This window comes from Rhea pennata, chromosome 1 (assembly GCF_028389875.1).
Source record: "Rhea pennata isolate bPtePen1 chromosome 1, bPtePen1.pri, whole genome shotgun sequence".
In the NCBI taxonomy this organism is placed as follows: domain Eukaryota; kingdom Metazoa; phylum Chordata; class Aves; order Rheiformes; family Rheidae; genus Rhea; species Rhea pennata.
In genome coordinates, this window is record NC_084663.1 from 125,505,717 (window position 1) to 125,526,476 (window position 20,760).

Genomic DNA, 20,760 nt, shown 5'->3' on the forward strand with positions numbered 1-20,760 from the left:
CAGAGCGCTCTAGGACAGTCTCCGGGCCCCTAAGCAGCTGGTGTTCTGCATTGCCAAGGGTGGAGCCTGCGGGGTCAGCTGAGGTTTTTTTGTTGCTGTTGTTTTAGGCTTTTTAGTGCAGTTTGCTGTCCATCTATTAAGCTTGGAGACAGTTTTCGTAGAAGTATGTACAGGATCCACTTGTGTTCTTGGTTCTGTGTCCCTGCAAAGCTGGGTGCAGGTGACCGCTATCTCGCTTGGGGTGGATGCAGACCCACGCTGTCTAAATACAGAACAGGAAGGCAGTGTCTGCCCTCAGATAGTTTACAGTCCAAGTAAAGACAAAAGACAGCATGTGAATACAGGCAGATGAATATGCCCTAAGGCACAGCTTTATGCAAATGACTGTGCTTTGGACCAGTTGGCTCCTTCTAAATAAGTTCCAGATAGCAGAACGACTTTATGTGAATGAACAAATAAGACTTCCACCAGCAGGGAAGCCTAATAGAAATGACATTTTAAAGTGTCCTTAAATGAAACAAATGTTTTGTTTATATTAATCAAGAATTTTGAGTCATTCCCTGTCTGTGCATTCATATTTTCTCATGTGAAGTGGGTCATCTTCATGAGCTATAGTAATTCCCCACTGAAAACTCCCACAGCTTTAAACGTTGTCAAAGCTCCGTGCATTTCTTTCTGAGTGCTCTTTAAATAATCAGGTCATCAAATCCTCACTGGGAGGCATGCTCAGCCTGCTTGCTTTCCAGTGGGCTTTTGTGCAACTGAAATCTCGAGGAGATCACATCAACTAAGAGTGGAATGATGACAGTTTTCTGAGAGGCGCTTTTGATGAGTTGTTCAGCTGTCCATTTTCTTGCAGTGAAAAATACCTGGCCAAAGAGCACAGGCAGCATAACTGCCTGTAAGGGCTTGGATAGCTAAGTTTAGGCAAGCGTCACAGAGGTCCAATCCGTTATTCTTCGCACCTGCGAGCTGCCATATCCATGACTGCAATAGTAAATGGTAGCAGACGTGGCAAGGGCTTCCTGAATATGTAAAATGTATAAATACAATGTTTGTAAAACCTTGCAGTGGAGACTGCCATCAGTACAGGTGAGATTCTTGGCTGTGAAAGTGTGGATGAGTGTCTAACTTGAAGTATCAAAAACATGGATTCTTAAATAGTTTGATGATGTTGAGGTGCCTTTGATTGTAGTCTCCTCATCTCTCAGACAGCTGAAACTGGACCTTGTAAATAAACAGGAACATTACTACGCCACGTTTTTTCCCCAGTGTACAAATATGAATGGGAGTGGTAAAAATGGGGACAAATTTGTGGCTGTTGTGAGGGAGGTGGGAAACAAGATTTGGGCACGCTGTTGTGTCTGCGTTCTGTTGAATAAGCCACTAGGCTGAAAACCCGAACGCTATTACGTATTTGATATTTAACTGCAGGCAAGTAGCTTAGATTTGCTCTTCCTTGCTTCCCCCATCTGCACATGGAAATAGTGGAAGTATACTCTATTGCAAAGTAATCGGAGATGCTTGAGTAAAAAGCATTACTTAGACACTGCTGTGCACTGAGTTAACAGAAAGACTGGAGTTTGGAGAAGGACATGGACTTCAGCCCTGTTTCCCATGTCTTGATGCCCTCTTGATAAACTTTGCATAACCGCCTGAAGGCCAGAGAGTGTGTGGGAAGACCATGTGCCTTAAAGGCACAACAGATGAGTCCTGTCTTCTTGGCTTCTGCGACTCCATCGGAGTCGCTAGCAATTCAGTTACCGCTGATAGTCCGTCAGGACTTCGAGAGGTCACCAAAACTATTGATGAGGCACTAACCTACTTGTCTGGTAGCTGTAAAAATTATATTTTGATTTTTGAGGCACTAAGGCAATATTCCTGGGCTGGAGCTCCATACTGTGCTGCCGTGTGTGAGACTTGCTAGTGTAAGGGTCCCAGGAGCACCTTCGCTGGGAGAGGTCCAAGGGATACGTCCCTGGCGCGCTGGTGTTACTGTTGGGAGCAGTGAGCGAGGAAGAGACGAGACTTGAAATTGGAATAGCCATTGCAATAGATACTGCGTGTTAATATTGTCAGCCTTTGCAGCTTTCATGGTGCTTCTGTGAAGCTAGTGAAAATATAAATGGTTTTTAGCAACTGGGGTAACAAATGAGGTTTTCCCCTAGGTCACTTGGTGAACTTTTCTGCTTCTGAAATAGGCATGTAGTTTTCTGTTTTTAATTTTCTGTTTCAAATTATTTTCTGTATGAAGTACTTCAATGTGCTGGGAATCATCTGTTTCTCAAGGCGTTCAGTAAACTTAATTTTTTTTAGTTCAGTAAATTAAAAGCTCGGCTTACAGAACATCGCTGGCTGGCCGTGAGTTCTCTGCCACTGTTTCTAGCTATTAATTATATTTAAAGGAGCACTGTTAAAGCTGCTCAAACTGAAAATGTATGCTGCAGTACCTTGAAAGTGGCTCCAAATTACAGGTTTTAACTTCCATGATTCTAATCTTCCCTGTAACTTGAAATAGCCGCTTACAAACTCTGCCAGAGCTTGAAGCGACTTCAGCTTGCCTATCTTTGCAGGCGGAGAGAGAGGGTTTGGGTATTTCTCGAGGGCCTCGCGGAAACAGATTGATGTCACTGCGCACGGTCATCAATACGGGCAGATGAGCGATCCTTCGCCCCCGCTGCCGTTCCCTCTTTGCGAGCCTTTCCTCCTCCTCCTCCTCTTCCTCCTCCTGCGGGTGCATCCTGACAGAAGCGTTTAAAACTGCGTCTCCCCGGAAGCCCCGCGGCGGGGGGAAGGAGAAGGCGTTCGGCGCAGCAGCGTTTTAAGAGCCTCGAGTCCCGCTCCGCCGAGCCAAATGCATCAAAGCCGCATGGTGCTGGACTAGCATCAAAAGTTTTCTGCCGAGAGGCTTGTTCCAGGAGAAGGTGTTGCATGTGGGTTTTTTGTTTGGCTCTGGGTTTTTTTTTTGCTCATTATATATACAGAATTTATTAGAAAGGCTGGCTGCATTGCTGTTTTCCCAGGTTTGGCAGGCCTGCGTTTACCAACAGTCATGTTTTTTTTTTTTTTTTTTAAGTGATGTTTTTGTGCCTTCTGCTGTAGAAGCATTTAGGAGAAGCGTCCTTGAAAAGCAACTACTTCGCCTTCCTTTGTATCCTTCCCAAAAGTCTCTTTTTCTTTCTGGTTACTTTTGATTTTTGAGGGGTTTTGGGGGTTTATTTTTTCTTTTTATTATTATTATTATTTTGTTTTCCCTCCAGGAAACGTCAAACACCTGCAGCTTGTTTTTCTGATCCACGCCGGCTGCTTGCTCTCTCCCCTGCCATCACCGGCTTTCTCGTGCCCCGGGAGCGCGAGGGCTCGGCCAGGCGCCCTCGCTCCCTCCGCTGTTTGCTCAGGTGCTGCTGCCGTAGGGTCCTCACCATGGCTGGGGCTCCCCGGCCTCTCTGCAGCTCAAGCGAGGTTTCCAGAGTGGTTTTCTCCCAGACTGACTCCTGTTCCTGTTTTGTGCTGCTGGAGACGTCCTCTTCTCTGTCGCCCGGGTTGCAGTGTTCAGCTCTCTCCTACTTTCCGGCTTACAGCCGGTCACTGTGAGCTGTTTTCATGGAAAAAAAGGCGACCAAAACCATGCGAGATGCCTGTTATAGTGATGCTTGATTGTATTGATTTATTTGAAACCAGTGGGTATATATGTGTGTGTGCGTATCTTTGATTTGTTACAGTCTTTGATTTGTGACTTTATGAAGAGTGCACCTGTGTTCTCCAGAGAGGCAGAGGACAGTTTTGTAGCTTTGCAATGAGATTTACTTTTTTACTTTTGCTCCAGAAATTGCAGTGGATCAAAACATGATTCTCAATCATCCAGCTTACGTACGTTAAGTAAACTGGGTTGCAATTCATTTTATGCTGAAGCCTCTGAAACTACCGTATTGTTAGAGGAGGAAATCTCTTTTTCAATCTTGACAAATTTAAAACTCTTAAAAGGCACCTTAAAATTGGAGGAGCGTGATTAAAGGAGACCCGCTTATCCACCTCCTTTGGGCCTTTTCAGGAAATGCCTTTTCCTTTCGAGGTGCTAGATTTAGACCTGTTGTACATATGTCCGCTGAGAATAGCATCACAGCTTGAAAGTAGTCATGCATTCAGGCTTCTCCGGTGCTGCTTTGTCATGCTGCGTGGTTTCCCCGAAGCCTGCATTTAACCAGTGTGGGCTGGCGCAGTGAGTCACTCTCGGCAGTGGTTGTCTCCTTCTTGGCTGCTCCAGGAGGATTTGAACCTACGAGGGTCTGTGGTCCATCGTGGTGTCCCTCAGAGGCTTTCTGTCGGGCTAGCTGACAGTGATTTGCCAGATGCAATGAGGTGTTGCTTCCAGCTCCGGCATCAGAGTTAAGTTATAAGCCTACGCCAATTATATTTTTCTTCAGAGAAATGTTTTCTTTAGGAAGAAAAAACCAAATCAAATTTTGGGCAACGTGCTTTAAAATCTGTGCTTCATTTGAACTTCTCCCATCTTTGAGACTGTCCGTTGTGGCTGTCTGGCTATACTGCGTCTCTCATAAGTAAAACAGACCAAAAGTAACAGGCCTCTATCCAGCTATTCTTCAAGATTAAAGACATGTTGGCTCACAGATATTCATTGTCCTGAAGTGCCTGGAGGCAGACACCAGAAACAATACACCAGCCACAGTGTTTAAAAAAATAATAATAATTAAAAAATTGGTCTTTCTGCCTCCCACGCTTTTATTTCTGGGAAAGGAGTGGATGTGGGTGTCCCCCATCCATTACTTGAATGGAGGTTTCAGGTAGTTTTTACATTTTCTGCCAGTCATAGTCCTGTAAATGTGGTGTTCCTCCCCTCTCTCCCTATCTCTGCCTGCTGTAGACTTGGGAAGGGTTTTTCCTTCCTTCTTCACCCATTTCCCAGCAACCTAGTTGCTACTTGGGAAGATACTGGACATTAGTTAGCCTGCACCTGCTTCTGCTTTGTAAAACAGGGGTGGCAGAGATCATCTGGTAGGAAACCTTTAAAGAAACATGTGGTCTGTACACTCTTCTGGCCAGTGTCTCTCTCTCCCTCATCATCACTTCAGTTACAACCTCTGGATATCGGGAGCTATATTTTGAATTTCTCATCAGTACTTGACTTTTGTCGTAATTTGGTAGGAAATGTGTGTCCAGGAGAAATAGGAGATAACCATAGCTGTAAACATACTTTGACTTTTGGTTTAAGGGAATTTGCAGTCAGCTGCACCAAATTCTGACAGCTCTGTAGTGAGAGACGGCAATGCCAGTATAAACCGTAGTAAGGTTGTTTGTATCACCTGAACCTTTCCATCCTTTCCAGCAGTACCTCAAGGAGGTTACGGTAGTCAACATCACTGAGCCGGAACTTGTCAGGGATGTCTCTTCTGGTCTTTTCAGAAAACATGAGGGAACTGGTGGATGTTATTGCCAAGCCACTCTCCATCATCTTTGAAAGGTCCTGGAGAACTGGAGAGGTGCCTGAGGACTGGAAGAAAGCCAATGTCACTCCAGTCTTCAAGGAGGGCAAGAAGGAGGACCCAGGCAACTATAGGCCAGTCAGCCTCACCTCCATCCCTGGAAAGGTGATTGAACAGCTCCTTCTGAATGTCATCTCCAGACATATGGAGGAGAAGGTGATCAGGAGCAGCCAGCATGGATTCACCAAGGGGAAATCCTGCTTAACCAATCTGATAGCCTTCTATAATGGAGTGACTGGCTGGGTAGATGAGGGGAGAGCAGTGGACGTTGCGTACCTTGACTTCAGGAAGGCTTTTGACACTGTCTCGCATAACATCCTGCTAGGCAAGCTCAGGCAGTGTGAGTTAGGCGAGTGGACAGTGAAGTGGATTGAGAACTGGCTGAAAGGCAGAGCTCAGAGGGTCGTCATCAGTGACATGGAGTCTAGGTGGAGGCCTGTGGCTAGTGGTGTTCCCCAGGGCTCAGTGCTGGGTCCCATCCTGTTCAACTTCTTCATCAGTGACTTGGATGAGGGGACAGAGTGCCTCCTCAGCAAGTTTGCTGATGATACCAAGCTGGGAGGAGTGGCTGACACACCAGAGGGCTGTGCTACCATTCAGAGAGACCTGGACAGGCTGGAGAGTTGGGCGGAGGGGAACCTCCTGAGGTTCAAAAAGGGCAAGGGCAGAGTCCTGCACCTAGGGAAAAATAACGCTAGGCACCAGTACAAGCTGGGGGCTGACCTTCTGGAGAGCAGCTCTGCAGAGAAGGACCTGGGAGTGCTGGTGGATGACAAGTTGACCATGAGCCAGCAATGTGCCCTTGTGGCCAGGAAAGCCAATGGTCTCCTGGGGTGCATTAGGCAGAGTGTTGCCAGCAGGTTGAGGGAGGTGATCCTGCCCCTCTACTCAGCCCTGGTGAGGCCTCATCTCGAGTACTGCATCCACTTCTGGGCTCCCCAGGACAGGAGAGACATGGAGCTACTGGAGAGAGTCCAGCGTAGGGCTACGAAGATGATCAGAGGGCTGGAGCACCTGCCCTATGAGGAACGGCTGCGAGGTCTGGGCCTCTTCAGCCTGCGGAAGAGAAGACTGAGGGGGCATCTTACCAATGTGTATAAGTGCCTGAAGGAAGGGTGTCAAGGAGATGGGGCCAAACTTTTTTCAGTTGTCCTGTGTGACAGGACAAGAGGCAGTGGGCAGAAATCGAAGCACAGGAAGTTCCGCCTGAACGTGAGGGGGAATTTCTTCCCTGTGAGAGTGACAGAGCACTGGACCAGGTTGCCCAGAGAGGTTGTGGAGTCTCCTTCTCTGGAGATCTTCAAGGCCCCCCTGGATGCAACCCTGTCTAATGTGCTCTAGGTGACCCCGCTGAGCAGGGGGGTTGCACTAGATGATCTCCAGAGGTCCCTTCCAACCTTACTGATCCTGTGATTCTATGAGTATCTGTCATCTTTTTCTTTTTTTTTTTTTTCCTCCTCCTCCTTTTTTGGTTCTAGTTGCAAAAGAAATGCTTGTGATCAGTGGTTCTGTGTCTGTCTTCTGCTGAGTGGTGAAAATGAGGACGTTAAATTGTATCTGTAAATGGCCTCAAGGACATTTCAGACCTCTTAGCAGTAATGCCATAGGATGTCATTGCAAGCCTGGGAGTTGTTCTGCTTTGCTGTTAGTCAGAGTCATCTTTTTGCTATATTTTGTCTGCCTGGTTTGTTTATGTAGGAATCTTCAGATATGAAGCCTTCTTATAAAATAACTCGGGTCAGAAATGAAAGATGATTGATTTATGGCTGTCTGCTTTTTGTGTTTGAAAAGTAAGTCAGTTGGCCAAAACAGATCAGTAGGTAGTAATAGATGTAAATTCTCCATTTGAGTTAGAAAATGTTTTTTTATTTGTTAGCCCCTCACAGTGGAAGAGTTTTGATGCATTTGCAGTCTTTGAATATTGTCTCTCAGGTACAACCCTGGTGTTTTTTTGTTCTTCTGGCTTTAATGAAATTATTTCTTATTGCACAAAGACAATGAAGGAAAAAGAAGAATCTTGAGAAAAAACTCATGTGTTACTTAATATGTGTGTGATGCAGAGCCTGATGCTTCTCAGGGTTCCTGTTCACAGGAAGTCATGTTCTCCAAACTGTTGGAGTCTTACTTGAATCAGACGCTGTAGTAAGTGGGACTCATATATGGCAATAGAAAAGCGTGAAGAGAAAGCGTGAATAAGATCTTGTCGCTGCACAAGATATTAATTGCACAATGTAAATAAAGGTCAGCTGAAAAGGCCAGTGCGTGCTCTCTCTCCTGAGACCTTATGCAGCAACTTAAGTTTTGGGTTGTATTCGCTCGAACAGTTCTTTTAAAACTGTGCTGCCTAATTCTTCGCCCGTTTTAGCTTGCGCTGTGGAGGGAGCTGTGAGGAATCACTGCCACTGCAGTGAGATGCTGTGTGTGCCCGTGTGTGGGAGAGAGCCGGGGGGGAGGAAGACGTGGCAGATCCCATGGTATAGCAGTTCAGAGGTTCATACAAGATTGCATCTCTCAGTCTTTTAATTCTCAGCCATCTGCGATCAGAATACTTCAGCGCGGTAACTGGCTCCTGAAGAATCGCTGAAGAGTATATTACTGAGTAGATTCATCAAGGGACAGTTGAAGCAACTCGTAATATATTTCTTTTTTCCCAAAACATGTTTCCTTTTCCTCGGCGCTGGCTGGGTTAGCGGGCTGGAGCTCGAGGCTTGGTTGTCAGCTCTCGTTTAAGGTTGCCCCCGTGCTCACTTTCTTCCTGGCCGATGTTGACTTGTGTGAAGCTGCTGCAGAACTGGCTCCTTGGCAAACCAAAGCCACCGAGCCCGCCTGTCGCAGGAGGGCAGTGCAGTGAGGGCTAAGGCAGACGAGCAAACGAGCTACCGCATTGCCTAACCCCTCGCCTTTCTGCTAGGATCCCGTGCTAAATGCCATATCCCACTTTCACTGATTACAAAGGCTGGTACAAGTCTATATCTAATCGGCGATGGGTAATGCTGATCGGCTTTTTCGCACGAAATGCCCCGTTACAGGACTGATCTTTTGCACATCGTACTAAATTTCAGAGGAAAGAGGGGAAATTGAAAACCAGTGCAAGCAATTGAGAAAACTCAAATGCATTTTTATAGGTAGGCAAGCGTGTGGACAGATCGGTGGTTATTTGGACTGACTGCAGTGGAAATCCATGTCAAAGTTTTCACCATTTTTAATGAATCAGATTTGCCAACAGAGAGCAAGCACTAAATCTGGGCAGTTAGTTTCTTGTTATCATCTGGGTGGTCCAAATCATTGAGACTTTTTTCCAGGAGCCAGGCAGGCTCGCCATCCAAAAATAATTTTTTATTTCTGTGAAATAACATGTTTTGTTGAGATGGATAGTAGCCTGCAGAGTCAAATCTTTCCCAGTTGAAAAAAAAAAAAATAGCTGTCAGATTTCTTAGTTTGACTTTAAAGACTTAGCCCAGACTTTAAAGTCAGGGCTGCTCAGGTCCTGCCAGTTGTTGCTGCACATCTCCACTTACTCCGAAGTGGTGGCTCCTTCGGCTTCGCTGCTTGCAGGGAGCAGGGCACCTGCGACCCCAACTCCTGCGCCGTTTTATCTGTCGTTGTGAGATGCCCTTGGAAATAAGCACCCAGAGGCCGCCTTGGCTTGGAGCACCTCTGGCTTACTGGGAATGGTATGTTTCTTGCTGCTTTGGTCTGTTTGATGGAGTTGCAGCTTGTCCATCTGTCCTTAACTGCAAACTCAAAGGTTGCGAGTGAATTTTTCAGCCTCTAGTCCTTCTGTCAGAAAGACCAGCTAGGGAGAAATATAATGGTGTCGCTATAATATGTTTATGAGGGGAAAAACCAGCTGTTCTCTGCTGCATGCCTCTGCTCCTTTAAAACTGCAAAATATCCTGAAGCTCAAGGAAGCAGCTTGAGTAGTGTAACTAGAAAGCAACCCCAAGTCTGTTAGTTAAAAAAAAAAAAAAATCTGTTCTGCTCTGAGTTTGGCCTGTTCTTTTTCAGAGCCTCTATTTCATGTCTTCAGGGTATTTATAAAGCTTAAGAAATTTTTCTGCATTCTGTACTAAGCTGCTTTTGATCATAACTAAAATTCTTAGAACAAGTTATTAAAGGACTATATCCTTATTATCTTAAGTAAATCCTGACCTCAGAAATTCGAAGCTCTCTGCCAGCTTGCTTGCTGATGTTGATCACTGCTGCCAAACTGTCTTCAAAAATAGTAAGTATCAGCCTTCTCTTAGCATAAGTGGCCCAGAGAACAGTAATCCTTTTGTAATACAGCTACACTGAAGGCAGCTTTGCTTCATATTTTCTAATTAACCCTCCTGCTTCCCAGCAAACTCTGTCCCGCCGTTGTTGACGGTGTGGCAATTGCAGAAGGTGTTCCCCGGTGTCCTTCAAAAAGCTCCTGGTTGGTCTTGGGAGCCACTGAGGTGCCACAGAGCTAAAGGAGCTGGGGAATCGTCCTTTTTTCCTTAGGATTATTGTGCTGGTCAGGACCTTTGGCTGTCTGAGTATATTGCTCCATCCCTGGAGATACTCAAAAGTTATCTGGACGGGGGCCTGGGCAACCTCTTTTGGGTGACCCCATTGGAGCAGGGAGGTTGGACTAGACGATCTCAGAGGTGTCTTCCAGCCTCAACCCTACTGCGATTCTGTGATCCGCTCTTGGCTTCCCAGAATGGGAATGACAGGGAGAAGGAAAAGGGTTGCTGCTGGTTTTTGTATAGTAGCGATGCAGGTGGGAGGAGGAGAGAGGCCGGCATGGGTGATGGCCATCGCTGCTGCCCTGCCGATCTGGGGTGGCATTTGTGCTTCTCTGTGAGCAGAGCAGGTTGGCTCTACTAAAACTGCAATTTAGCCAGCAAGAGAGAGTGAAAGTAAGTCCACAATATTTACTGTAAGGATTAGGAAAAATTCTGTTGCAACCTGTCTTCAAGCTCATAGGTTTTGAAAAGCCTGCAGGTGCAGATTTCTCTTCCCTACAGAAAGTTTTCTTTTAGAGTCCATCTATGGCTGCCTTGGTCACCTGTGCAGTTTCTGATCAGTCACAGCGAATTTTCACCTTCCTTCTTCTGTCTGCTAAAGGGGTAGGGTTTAAATTCTAGCAGCTTGGCTGTGGTGCATTGGGGTCGTTCATTTAAGTGATTGTATTGGTATTCCCAGCTTTCTGTTGCTGTAAGTCAGCAATTAGGATTTCAAAGACCAAGAAAATCTGTCTGTAAAGGAAGAGAAAAAAAGATTTTATGTTGATTGCTCTCTCTCTCGCTTGCCTTTCTTCTTTTCTTTTTTTTTTTTTTTTTTTTTTTTAATATATATATACTTGCTAGTTTGGGGGATTGGAAGATGCAGGTTTCCTGAGCACTCTTTTGTGGCAGTATGACTTTACAATGTAAAGCCGATATTTGTCACAAACCATGTAATTGCACCAGATAAAATTTGTGAGAATCGCCAGAAGATCAGAGTCTATTGTGTCAAAAGCCATCAGTACTGTATTTGTATTTTTTGAATGCTCTTGTGACTGTTACTTGTGATAGGCCTGTATCATTAGTGAAATGGATGCATATAAAGTAATATCCTTACAAGTGACCTTGGCAACTACTCTTTCGGGGGAAACTTGTTTACCCTGTCGTTTACAATGGAAGTGAGAACTTGGAGAATTTCCTTTTAATTGACAATTACCACCAGCTGTGAGAATACTGATGATAAATGAACAATAGTTGGGAGGGAGGTATCTCAAATTTTCCTTTGAAAGTTGCATTATTTTATGCTTGCTGTACCAAACTGCTTTTGAATCTGCCTTAGGATGTGATTAATAGTCCTTATTTTAAATAAAATGGGCAAGCTAGTACTCATTGGTTGGATTATATAAGACTTTTGTGCTTTTGCCTGTGAACTTAATGTAAAAATTTGTTTGCTTCGAGGCAGTTTTGGGCCAGCTGGGGTAACAGGCCACAGCAGCAGACTCTTCAGCTGGCTGATGACTAAGGCAGGGAAGGTAAGGAGAAGTTGTGTAGGGGCTGTGTCACTGTCACGTACGCTTTATGGTAGCTCTGTGTAGCCTTGACATGGTACAGCTCCACTTGCTGAAGGGCAGGATCAGGCCACAGTCGGTAACTTCACACTTTTCCACTCTCCTCCTTGTTCCAGGGCTTCCTGGGGAATATATGTAGCTCCTGATGCTAGTTTTCAGGGGTTGGGGTACTGATACTGAAAACTGAGATTGTTTTTCAAGGGAGCCTAATTCTTTTAGTCTTCTTGTAAAGCTTGAAAAATATTTTTAAAATAGGGTGGCACTCATGGATAAAGAAAAGAGAGGGAAGTAGTGTGCCTGGTGCTTTAATATTAGTAGTTAGATATTAAGGTGTGGCCAGTTTCCACTGGCTGTGTTAAAAAAAGTAAATCCATTTTCTTCTACGTGTCATCAGTTCAGGATTAGATCAGGATTAGTTTTCCATTTCTTTCTTTGGAAAGTTATCCCATAGCCCATTGGAACTTGTCATTAAGGAGGGTTTCAACCTAAATGCTCTTTGCCCAGTTGGTTAGCTACTGGTAGTTACACTCCTTTCCGGCTCCTTCTTGGCCTCCTGTAAGTAGCCTCCTGTTTTGCTGCCTTTTCAGTCTGTTCCTAAACTACAGGCCTGCATTAAAAACCTGTAATACCTTAATAGAAGAAAAATATTGTGTACTGAAGTATGCTTAAAGGAATTATTTCTCTGGATCTTCGAAAATAACAACCTTATACATAAGTAATAGTATTTGTTTCTGCCTCAGGGTCCCAGTTTGGTTAGGTGCCTTGCACAGCGAGGAGATGCATCTGTGCAGGGAGCTGCTGCCTTTCTGTCTTGCAGCCGTCTAGGACATCCAACAGCGTACCTGCCCTTAATGTCATCTCTGTCCTCTCATCTTTTCCCCCAGGGGAAAGCATCTTGTTTCGGTATGTGTAATTCAGATTTGACTTGTTATATATTTGTGTTTATAAGCTTAAAAAAAAAACCCTGCTTTTTCTTAGCACAGAAGGTGGCACAGGCTATGAGATGCGCTGTCCTGATGGAGATGTTCATGGCCACCAGGAATGGAAATCACTGCAATAAAAAGGGTGTTCATCTGGACAGGTTTGCATCTCAAAGCCTGAGGTAGTGTTTCACCATTTCATTTAGCCTAGAGGCAAGGCTGGCTATTGGCTTCACCGCACGCAGTTAGTCCCACTTTCTGGAGAGCCTCAGCCGTCCCAGCTCTTAGAAAACCATGATCATCTGCAGAAGAGGAGAAGGGCAGCAGAGACATGGGGTCCCCAGTGCTTGCCACAGGAAAGAGGTGGTGAGTGGAGGATATGCACAGCTGAAGGACACTGGCAACGGACTTGTATTGTTTCAGTGAGGCAAAAACCCTTGAGGTTTCTGCCAGCCTGTTGTAGGGAGAAATTTGTAGATACTGTTTCCAAAATGGTAGATCAGTTTGATTGTGTAGGGTCCCAAACAGCCTTACTGGAGTGCCTCGGGGCACTGGTCACACCTTTCTCTAGGGGATACAGTCTCCAGAGTCCTGGAAGCAGAGGAGGAGGTGCCAGCAGGATACAAACAGCAGATTCTCAGTTCAGGCTACTAAACCGCTATGGAGACAAGGGCCAAACCTCTGCCAGCAGAAGAAACTGTGTGAGAAAACAGCCTAGTAAGCAGAGGGCAGGTGGAGATATGCTGCAGGGTTATGAGCTGGCTGGAGTTTCCTTAATTGCCAGGATCTCTGTGCTTCCATAGATGAGATTATTGCAGTTCATTTGAGCAGCGACAAACCTGTGAATAATTGAGATGAGCCGGTGTCTACAAGGATGGGATGGAATCCAAGTTCAGATGTAGAAAATTATTACTAGGGGATGTTGCTGTGTGAGAGCAGTGAAGGATCTGGTAATGGTTTTAAGGTTATCAGACCGCAGGCAATGTGTTGACAGACTTTTCAGTGCCTCTTGTTTTACTTTGTCAGACACAGATGGCAAATTCTCCTACCTCCTGAGCTGCCTACGTTTTCATGCTCAACCGCAGAACTATTGTAAATAACAATTGCTTTGCCTTCCTGATCTGCTTAGCCTACGAGAGCACACGAGCACACGTAAGTGCTCAGTATGGCAAATGTGTTGTTACCCAGTGCGAGAGCTATGGTAGCTATGTTTTACATAGCTGCAATGCATGCCTTTACCTTCCTTAAACATGTAGATTAGCAAACTTTCTATATGCTTTGTTCAGCTGAATTGATTTACATTTCAATGTGTTTGTGATGCTTTTTCTCCTCTCTCTGATTGCTGCCTGTGTATGGTATCGTAATTGTTCCTGATCATGAAGAGGAATACTTCTAAGTTTTTAACATTCATTGGTGACTTCCTTAAGGAAAAATCAGAATTTTCTGGGTTCTTTGTGGCCTGAGCAGAGGAAAGATTTGTTCTCCCATCCCTTCCATGGGTGTGTACTTTTAATGCATCGATTACATTTGGAGGTTTTAAGCAGCTGAAAAGCATGCTTGTGTTTGTCGCTCTCCCTTGTAGGCTTTGCATGGTGGCTTTCTGATAATGCAGTTCTCAGTGCAGCAATAAAATAAGTGTGAAACAAAAGGGTTCATCCATCTTCCTGTAGCTAGGTATCTGCTAGAGAAGAAAATTTTCCCATCCTTTAACAAGATGCAAAGAGAATCACCAGGTTATGATGAGCGCTTTCGCTGTCCAGTTGTCAAGATCTCCCACACACGTGCACACAAAAAGTCAAGCTGGAATCCGCTTCTCCGTGATTGAATTTCTGCCAGTCAGATTCCTGGATATTCCTAACTTTGCAACTGGTGGCTGGTCTGTCAATGTACAAAGGCCACTTTGGTCTTCCGTGTTGCCTTTTTATAAGGGAGCTGGGCATTTGGTTAGAGTATCCTCATGTAAAGGTGATGGGTGGCAGTGGGTACTGCTGGGGCATCCAGGAGGTAAATCATTACCGACTAGCCATACAGAAACTTTTGTCGTGGGTTCCTGCATAGCTTTGGCTGAAAGTTAAGAGACGTCAATGGAATTATCACCTCAAGATTTTGGATTGCAATTACCAGGTTTTCCTCCTGCAGCACTGGCTAAGATTTACTTTACAGAAGATTGCTGCAGACAGCAGGTGACGTGATATGCGGCGTTGCTGGGTTGTTCTCTTGGTTCCTGCTTGGCTTCCTGCTGGTAAACTGAGCTGCTGTTCCCAGTATGTGTGTGTGTGGGGGGGGGGGATTGACTTGTTTCGGGCTTTTGTTTTGATATGTTTTGCTGGATTTCAATTTATTGCAAGATCCTCACAGATCTCCTTTAAAGGGGAGAGTGTAGGTCCTTGGACCTTCTTTTGCTAGCTTTAAAAAAAACATGGAAAGTAACTTCTTCCTCTTTTTCTGCACCTAGTTATTTAAACGTTTAATTTGGCAATGATTCCAAAAAACAAAAATCACTGGCCAGTCTGAAGATCAGCATTTTTGGAGAGTACTGTTCATGTACCCAATGTCGTCATTTTTCCCTTAGCCCCCTATAGCCCATCTCCATGATGAGTAATTGCAGTACATCACAGAATATACTGTTTACCAGTCATGGGAACATGGCCTATGCGGGAAATAAGGAATAACGTAGGATTTGATTTGGGTGATGTTCCCCATCAAGACATAGCAATGTCAGCTCTCAAGTACATTTTTTATTAGCCTATTTGATTTTTTTTGAACAGAAATCAGTACTTTCTTTCAATAGCAGATGCTTTTCATCTCTGTTCACTTCTTTATTTAGAATTTCTTTAAATTAATTGGTTTTAACAGAAAATGTATATTTTTTTACAACTCAAATTTTTATTTTAAGCAAAATCTGATGAAATCTCACTTTCTGATTCAATCTCTCAAAATATCACAGTATCACAAGAGCATCAATTTTAGTGAATGAAGGATATTCATTTTTTACTGCTTTAAGTTTATAGTGTAAGGGGAGAAAAAAACAAAAAAGATTGCCTAAGCCTTTGGATCCTTTTATCTGTGCATAACGTAAGCAATGTGTGAATGCACTGCTACTCCTAACGCTAAATGCATGACGAGAGTAAAAGCGAATGGCATCAGCAGTGGAATATATCTCGCCCAGTTTCCAACTCGGCAGCCTCGAACCTGCTTGAAGAGCCCAGCGGAGAGCTGATGAGGCTGGGGCAGATGGAGCGGCCAGGGCTCGTTTCGCTCCGCGCCGGTGGTTTTGGTGCAGTGATTGAGGAACTCTGCGCCTGCGGTGGCGTTTTCTTTGTCGCCCAGTATCTGCCGGCACGCGGAACAAGGTTTATTTTTGTTGGCCAGATTCCGTGCAAAGTGATAGTTTCCTCAACCGTTTTAGTCTGTCTTGAAACAGCTTCGTTGCCCGGTATCAGGCAGAACTTCTTCATATTCATTTTAGCTCATAAACAGCAAGGACGGAGGGGAGAGTGTGGGTCGCTCTCTCTTTTTTTTTTTTTTTTCTTTTCCCTTTTGGGAAAACAACCTGTGCCTGCACTTTTTAAATCAAATTAGTAATTTCTGTGTAATCAACTGGTTGTATTCCACAAAGCAAAAGCTACTGCTAGCGTGCAAATGCCAGGCATCCCTGACCTCTTCTGATCTTGCTCATGAAACTTCTGTTCTGCATGTCAGTTGTGCTTTAATTCTTTCAAAGACCTCTACTTTGTTTTGGTGGAATTTTATAAAAGGCGTCTCTCTTTAAATCACAGGCTTTCACTTGTTCCAAGCATGGCATTCGTACCTTGATAAATATGGAGGCGCAGTGAGTTAATCTGCTTGCAGCCCAGAGGAGCTGCTCTTGGGATCGCTCGCTGTGCCTGCAAGAACTTAACACCTACAAGAAATGGAAGCCAAAGAGCGGCGCGCGGGTGTGCGTGGGAGCCCCGGCTTGCGCCATCCTTGGGTATTTCTGCAAGGCAGGGAGATTTCTACTCATCTCTGGAAGTTAATCATCTGGGCTGCTGAACTGCACTTAGGATTACTGGGAAACCTGTTAAGCTGGCCTGCATGTGTTTGGATTTAGGGATACGCCTTGTTCCTCGTGATACCCTCTACATCGCGCTTCAGCGTGCCACCTGCGAACACACGGTTGTGTTGGGCTGTTGGGCTTTAACATGCTTCCCCTGCACTGCAAAGCTGCTCTGGACTACTGATTGAGTCAAGCAATAGACTCAATATAGATACATAGAGAGATTGATAGATATTTACGGATGGATATGTAGAGATATATGTTTTAAGTCTTACAGACCACTTGCAATAAAACACATAAGTGTGCAGACAGCATTTAAACATACTTAAATCCCACTGAAGCCAATGATATGTAAGAATGAGCTTTGTGAAACTGGGACATAGTGTTCCATCAGTAAAGAATGAGATAAAAACCTGGCTTTCTGTTTTTACAACCATCATAAAATGATTAAAAGTATTTTCACGCAAATGCAAAGTAGAGCCCTCCAATGTGAAAGTTATGATGATTTTTAGTGCCTTTTCTGCCTCCTGGTGTATGTCTCCGAGACTTCTGATGTCTTAGCGTGACCTATCCATGCCTTACTGGAAAAAGTTTTATAGTCTGCTAAATTTAAAGCTAATTCTTTAATTCATTTATCTGATGTGGCTTCAGGTAGCACAGAATGTAAAACTGAGGCAAAAGATCAGAGGAACTGAATGACACTGTATTAACTTATTGATGAAAGCTAGTCATCCTGTTCTCTCTTATTTTATGTGCTTAGGCTGATCAAGTGGCTGAATGTGTTCCTGTAGTGAAGAGCTGGTGGAGGGCTTGTGGCCTCTTCTTTCCTTCCAGTATCAGGAATAGCCAGTGCTGATGTTTGCTGATGTTTGCAGTCTGGAGAAGATGAACATTTAGGCTCATTTGACTTGCTAAGTTTCTCTGTGTGTAACACGCGTAGTTGCATTAGCAAATGGTTTATTTTTTAATGCCATTTTTCTTTTGATTATTCTGTGAAATGTAGCTGAAATTGGTGTTAGCACTGCATTTTTAGAGTTGCTTCTTCTGTTCACCATCTCCCAGCATGGTACCAGAGGCTGGAAAAGCACTGATCTTTTTCCGAAAGATATATTTAAGTAAATTGGTGCTATATTTAAGGCTTCAAACTTCAGTAGAGCATAAAGCTGCAACTGGCACATCAATCTTAGCTGCAGATTTTTACAACACACACTGTAATTTTAGGTAATCCTTGAAAACTTCGAACAAAAGAGTGAGAGAAAGAAAACAGCCTGAAGAAACTCAGTGGTGAAAAGTGACAAAATTTTATTCCCTAAAATATCTGAGATTTTATTAATGTGTTCTGCAGGAATGTAAGTACATCAGATCTGAATCTTCTCAGTCTGTTCAGTGCTGAACTAATGAGGAGAACCCTGCTGTTTGGCATAAACCTGTATTGCAAGTCTAAGTGCTGCAGCATTTTGTACTTCAGTGCCAGGACTTGTAGTATCTCAGGGCAGTAAACTGGAAAAAGTTGTGATTGGTTTCATGAACTACACGGTTGTTGCCTGCAGCTTATTTTCAGTTGATCCAACTCAGAAAATGGTGTTTTAAGAACTTCCCACATCAGTCTTGCGAAAAACAACTTTGCATGAGTTCTGCCTCTTACAGCCCGCCTTCCTCCTTTTTCTCGATTGGAAAGGATTTATAGCACAGCAGCTCATGAAATACTGTATATGCAGACTGGTCTGCATATACAGCATCTGCCCCGTGACTATGTTCTTGTGCCCAAATTTGCCAGCAGATCCACACTGCAAAGATCCACCCGTGTGGAGATCAGTCCTGTGGATATTACCCTGCCTTTGCCCTTATGGAATCACTTGTACGAAGCAGTGAGGCACAGGAGTCCTCCTTCCCCTTGTCCGTGCCAACCATCCCGTGGAGCTGGAAGATCTCAAACACTGTATAACTCTACTAAGATCTATATGCAGTTGCAGGCTTTAATGTTCTGCATTTCTCATTGCTTTTTTTTTTTTTTCCTTTTAGCATTAAGAAAAACTAAAATCTTATACTGGCATAGAATGTTTGTGCATTTTTAAATTCTAATGTGTGACTAACATTAGAACATTTGGAGTGGATCTGGCAGTCACAAGCAAATGAAATTGCTCTTCAAATGTTTTGATTTGGATCAAGCTTTGTGCAAACGAGTAACTATTTTATGTTTAAGTGTCTCACAAGCTTGCCGGTTTGGACGCTTAGTGTAAATATTTTGAGAAATGCTCACATTTCTCTTAATAATGAATTATGTTTGTAAGAGGATTTTAACTTCATCTTAATGCCAACCTAGCTTGCTGTTACAGCTCCCTAGGCCTATTTTGCAGTTGTTTCTGTGGACATCTTTATTCAGTGCAGGCTGTTGAGTGGATGGCAACAGGCAGTACTTAGCATTTTCTCTTAAGCTGCATGTAGTTTCATTAAAACTATGTGCTTTAATAAAATCCTGGAAAGGAGAAAGCTCTCCTATGCGATCTCCAGTTACAAAATGTAGCGGTTATTCAGTGCATGAAGAAGTTGCTTTTTTCTAACACAAACATGACCACTAGATTCCAGAGGTCAATCTCGGAATAGATTCAAGTTGAAAATTAAAGCATCGTTTTGTGGCTTTTGCCTCTACAGCACCGGAACGAAATTTGCAGCCAGGTTCTGTAGGTTTCTGCTGCAATATAAACCATGGTGTGTAATGTCTATAAAGCAGCATGTTGTTCCTCTCTTCCTTCCTGAAATATCCTGATTTTATGCTATGATAATTTTAGCACTTCCAACATAGAACAGTACTTAGTGCTTATGTGTACTTTGCATAGATTTTTCTTTTTTTCAATCCGTGTAAAGAAGCAAGGCCACTTTCTCTTTTGTGGGTTAGAAAGCTAAGATAAAATAGCGATCTGTTCAGCATGGCTCATGGAGCGGCAGCAGTGGGGAATTACATTGCAGGCTGCCAAGACAGGAGCCAGCTGCTGGCCCAGGCCAGCTTTGCTGGCATGCTGCTGCCCAACACAGGTGTGCACACCTGGCGCTCAAGGGTATGCACAGTATCTGAGCACTGTGGGTATGTGGATGGAGGAAAGGATAAATTTGGAGAGAGATACGAGGTTCCCAGGTCCAGCTCTGTGTGAGCATGGGCATGCAAAGATGAGAGAGAATCCGGTGTTCTGGTGTATTATGTTCCTGTAAATGCCTTGGGATCATGGTGCAGATTTTTCCCGTTTTGTTTTAACCGCAGCATACAACGTATAGAGCCTCATTTCAGGGCAAGGGCAGCGAGTAACTCTTAAGGCTAACTTTCACAAGAAGAATTTCAAAAGCATGTAATCATGTCCCCTCTAAAGAGAAGTAAGTATATGAGAGCTCACACAGCTTTAACTTGTAGTGATATTTAAGTGCTAAAGTCCCTCTGCAACGTAATATTTGGACAATTCAAAAGGAATGCATCGTGATAACTCTCAGGCTGAGCAATTAGCTGAGAGTATCCCAATTCTGACAGAATTAAGTGATGCCTAGAGGGGCATTCATTTACATATCAAGGTCTTCATGAAGCCCTCAGGGAACACAGCTTGCTCTTTGTATTATACAGTGAGACTTTAAATGCAGCAAAGTCTAAATATTTTTATGTTGAGAAGTTGAGATATCAGTGTTTAGACATCAGCAATTAAAAAAACAGGAGAAAAAGACTTCTCCCCCACCACCCAGAGAAACAGTGCCAAGTGATGGGAAGTCTGTGCTATATAAAACACTAGATTTTAAGGGAGAAACTAATTAGAAGTTATCGTCATAAGGTCTGAGCTCAAAGCATTTGGAAGAGGTAGGAGGATTCCCAGTGATAGCAATAGGCTTTGGTTAAGCAAAACTTCCTGAACTAACAAGTTTCTGGGTAGTTTGGTTTGTTTTTTTTATAATAAGTAGAATGTGTTGATAGATGTTGACCCTAATCTAGGTGAGACAAGCAGATTGCTTTGGGGGCTCTTATCCTTGTGCTAAATCATTAACGGTTGACTTCGATTTCAGCAGACAGTTCAGTGCTCTGCACATGAAATCGGCTTGTTGAGATGCTTAAATTATTGTATTTAGCCTATCTTCAAGCAGCAGCTTTCAAAGACTGTGGCTTGGACTTCAACAAATGGTGATTAAATATCTCTGTAGTTGTGATTTCAGATACCATGGGTGAAAAGCTTCTGAAGTTTCGTACTAGTATCTACCTATTGTGTGCCAGATTTTTAGAAAGACTTC

At 43.9% G+C, this 20,760-nt stretch overlaps 1 protein-coding gene across 2 annotated transcripts in view; it reads left to right on the forward strand.

The window, feature by feature from the left end:
- The window catches only part of SRPX (sushi repeat containing protein X-linked), a 44,952-nt gene that overhangs the window by 3,464 nt on the left and 20,728 nt on the right, over positions 1-20,760 (forward strand). The gene's annotated exons all lie outside the window — the stretch shown is intronic.